We start from the raw sequence: 4,001 nt of genomic DNA, 5'->3' as shown, positions 1-4,001 counted from the left end.
AAGTCCCCTTTATCCCATACGCAACAATCCCGTTACTCGGGTTTATGCTTCTATCACTCAAGCAACCCACTATAAGCGAATCATGAATGTATTGCAACACCCTACAGTGGGAGTCCCTCATGCTTGCACGACACGGAGGGCACAATAGGACAACAACATAACCACAAGCAAATTAAACCAATGATAGCAATTCATCAATCACCGGTAGGACAACGAAAATCTACTCAGACATCATAGGATGGCAACACATCATTGGATAATAATATGAAGCATAAAGCACCATGTTCAAGTAGAGGGTACAACGGGTTGTGGGAGAGTGGACCGCTGAATATAGATGGGGGAAGGTGATGGAGACGTTGGTGAAGATGATGGCGGTGTTGGTGTAGATTGCGGTGACGATGATGGCCGCCGGTGGCGTTCCGGTGCCACCGGAAGCAAGGGGGAGAGAGCTCCCTCCTTCTTCTTCCTTGACCTTCTCCCTAGATGGGAGAAGGGTTTCCCCTTTGGTCCTTGGCTCCCATGGCGTGGGAGGGGCAAGAGCCCCTCCGAGATTGGATCTGTTTCTCTGTTTCTCTCTGTTTCTGCGTTGCCAGATTCTGCCCTGGCACCATTTCTTTTATATCCTACATCTCGTGAGACCCGCAGACTCAGTGCGGAACCTAAATAAAAATCCTTCATTTACTTTCTCAAATATAATTGCATTTTTCTGGTTGTCAAAATACGGTGAGCAACAACTTTCTAGTCAACATGATGCCCTCTTGAAAATAACTGAGACCCGTCCATCACTTATTTGTGAACTACTTTTCAGTGTCTTATTAGACCTCCAACCGTCAGAAGCACTATCCAAAAAAACTTCATGAAGCAAATTAGAAATAAATTAATAGTACAGACTACTTTTAAATTGGGTTGCTTGTAGTGTGTGTGCTAACCAAATACAAATTTAAGATGATATGCTGCAATACTGTGTTATGTTCGCCCATGTACCGAACTACTACATGTTTTGAGCAGCAAGACAGAATTATACAAATCCTCTTCAAATTAAACGGAGTCCATTGAACATCACGAAAATCTTTCTATAACATGTTCTAAAGAAAATCAACTAACATACATAACAGAAAATACAGGAATGAACACACACGCTAGCTTGTTTTTAAACAAACATATTCAGTACATTGGGGTCATTCAGGCATCCTATATTTTTTATCAGTGAACTCATCACATACATCTTTTTTTATGAATTTAGTCTGCTGCTGCCAAGTACAAACATAATCCATCTATGTAGGAGTGCATGATGTGTTGCTTGTCAGTCAAATATAGTCTACTGTCGGCAACAACTATATTGGCTACAGTAAACTGACGAATTGACAAACAGATGAAACCCATCAGATGCTTCAAAAGTACCTGCAGCAAAGTAGGTCTAGGCGACAACTGATGGTCTTCCGGCAAAGTCGGCAGAGGCGATGGCAGATGGTCTTGCGGCGAAGTCGACGGTGACGACGGTGGCGAAGTCAACAGATACAGTATATTACTGAGATGTCAAAACCAATTAATCCACTGCACTTAATACACCTCCTGATCCTATTTTGCTAGGTGCAGCTAGCATATCTATTCATCTGTATGCCATTAAGCTACTAGATAACTGAAGAAAGAGCAGAATATATGAACCTTCAAGAATTACTCCAACATCATGTCCAAGAATTATCGTAACCAAGTTCAAGCCACCATGTTCAGGTATATGTAGTCAGCAACAAGAAATTTCTTGGTTCAATCCTTGGCTTGTAACAAAAAATTGTTCAGAAAAAATAAACTCAAACAGGGGCTTGCCACTTGCATTTCTAATTAGCTGAAACATAATGCAAAAAATATAAAAAAAGATGAAGTAGTTGGTTTAAAGACTCCAGTGCATATCAGCCAAACTATAATTTTGAGAAATCGGAAGTAGCACCAATTTTTCAGAAACAATAAACTAAAACAGGATAGATCTGTGGGGGGGGGGGGAATCAGTTACATTCATTATACAACAGTGCAAACAAAGGAAACTCAGTTGAATTCATCGATCATACAGTGGTGTACCAACTACAGTAACAGCAAAAAACAACTACTGTGAGGAACACAGGCACCACAAGTTCACAACCAACGCAGAAATGCTATTTTTGAGGGGGGTCAAGGCATTACATACCTCTGGTGTAGCCGCCGTTGGCGATATTGGACGGCTCAACGGATGTTCTTCTACCTCCAGCGAACTCGGCGCTTCTTCCTCCGGCAAACTTGAAGGCGACATGATGCTTTTCTGGTCCAAGTACTCTGGGATTTCATGGATTTTCTGGTCCAAGTACGCAACCCGATGGAGATTCCGGCCAAGGACCCTTCCTTCTTATAGCAGCGAAATTCAGTCCGGGTCGGGCACTCCATTGATTTCTATTGGAGAAGGCCACGGTCATGAATTCAATCCAAATCATATAGGGGAGCATGATGTTACCAGACCTAACAATTAACGCACGACAATTGATCAAGAACAATTAACCCATATCCAAGCCAGGCTCCTTTGCTTGCTCCGGCAACAGTTACCAACAAAAAACCTGGCCACATCCAACAACATGCTATATAGGATCGCAAAAAGATCCACCTTTAGCCAAGCTTGCAGCATTGTGCATATGACTTTTTACATCAAGTGGCGCTTTGGAAGTCATGAGTATACACCCAGTACTGACTGCACAAGATAGAATGAATTTCAGAGTACATGTACATGTATAGAACATGGAAGCACATAAAAATTCAGAGTAAGAAATTTATCAGGGAACATGGTAGCACTTCGGCTGCAGGCAGAAATTGAGAAAACATGATAGGTCTGCACACAGTATTAGAGAGAACGTGATTACTCCAAGTTGCTAACTCGAATTAGCCTGCAATCAGAAGAGGCAACACAGCATGTGAGATTGGGAGGAGCGCCATGGGTAATGGACGGGGGCAGGGAGGAGGTGCAATGTCCATGGGTCGAGCAGGTTGTACCTTGCCGTGACGAGCGCGCAGACTGGGGAAGTGGACTGCCTCGTCCTCTGCTCCGGCCGCCCCTTGGCTAGCCGACGCCGTGCCTCCTTGCCTTGGCCGCCTCTGCCTCCTCATGTTGCCCGACAACTACCCCCCATGCTCCACCCCGCCGTGCAACAGAAGCCGTCTCCGCCGCCGGCAACACCGGCAAGGGCGCCGCCCCTCACCGAGCACACGCCCAGGCGAGGCGTCCTCCGTCCTCCCGCGCGAGGCATGGTGGAGGCCTTCTCATCCTCCTCTGCATCCGTAGACGTCTCCGCCGCCGACAAGGACCGTCTTCGCCGCTGACAAGGACGCCGCCGTACCGGACGGACGGCAAGTCTAGGACCGACAACATCTGGATAAGAGGTAGGCGTTTTTTTTAATAAAGGTCGAGGAACCGGGGACGCCGGAGGCCAAGGAGAGGCCGAGAGGGCCGGAGGCGGAGTGGAGAGCCGGACACCTTCCGCGCCGATGACCTCGCCGACGAGAGCCCAGCCGCCGCTATCCCCGTTCCACCTTCTCTTTCACTGGATAAGATGAACAAAGAAGCGCGGGTGGAAATCTTACAAAATGCAGGGGTTAATTTGTAAACTTGAATCTTTTTTCAGGTTCACTTAAGTAGGGAAGGAGGGTTTAATTCATAAAAACCACAGGGACCTTTGTGTAAAAACGCTACGACAGTGAACCCAACAAACTCAACCCGTGCTCGCGTCGATTGCACCGTAAACTATGCAATCCCGGTCTAAAAGGAACCCTGGGTTCGTTTGCCAAACCGGGATTGTTGATGTGACGAGATTGGGCTGCATATGATTAACATATCCACTGGTTTTGGTTTTTAACATATGATTAACATTTTTTTTAGTATACATCTGTTTGAATTTTTTTGGAATACTTTGTCTACATTTTTTAAATGTCCCAAACATTTTTTTTGAAATGTGTAAACATTTTCCAAATGCAACGTACATTTTGAA

The 4,001-nt window shown here is 45.3% G+C and overlaps 1 long non-coding RNA gene across 6 annotated transcripts; it reads right to left on the bottom strand.

Annotated features, from left to right (window-relative positions):
- Positions 1-525: 525 nt before the first annotated feature.
- Positions 526-3,587, bottom strand: LOC119276444. Of its 6 annotated transcripts, none has more exons than XR_005136615.1 (4): positions 3,491-3,587; positions 3,010-3,385; positions 1,402-2,903; positions 526-659 (listed from the first exon to the last, which is right to left on the bottom strand). It is a non-coding gene; the product is annotated as an uncharacterized LOC119276444 (long non-coding RNA). The 6 variants fall into 6 exon arrangements; XR_005136616.1 differs by having other exon boundaries at positions 1,402-1,775; positions 2,180-2,903; positions 3,010-3,577; XR_005136617.1 differs by having other exon boundaries at positions 1,402-1,528; positions 2,180-2,903; positions 3,010-3,577.
- Positions 3,588-4,001: the final 414 nt, after the last annotated feature.

Source organism: Triticum dicoccoides, chromosome 3B (assembly GCF_002162155.2).
Source record: "Triticum dicoccoides isolate Atlit2015 ecotype Zavitan chromosome 3B, WEW_v2.0, whole genome shotgun sequence".
NCBI classification, from domain to species: Eukaryota; Viridiplantae; Streptophyta; class Magnoliopsida; order Poales; family Poaceae; genus Triticum; species Triticum dicoccoides.
The sequence above is the reverse complement of the archived record's forward strand: the minus strand, read 5'-3'. Positions and strand labels throughout refer to the sequence as shown.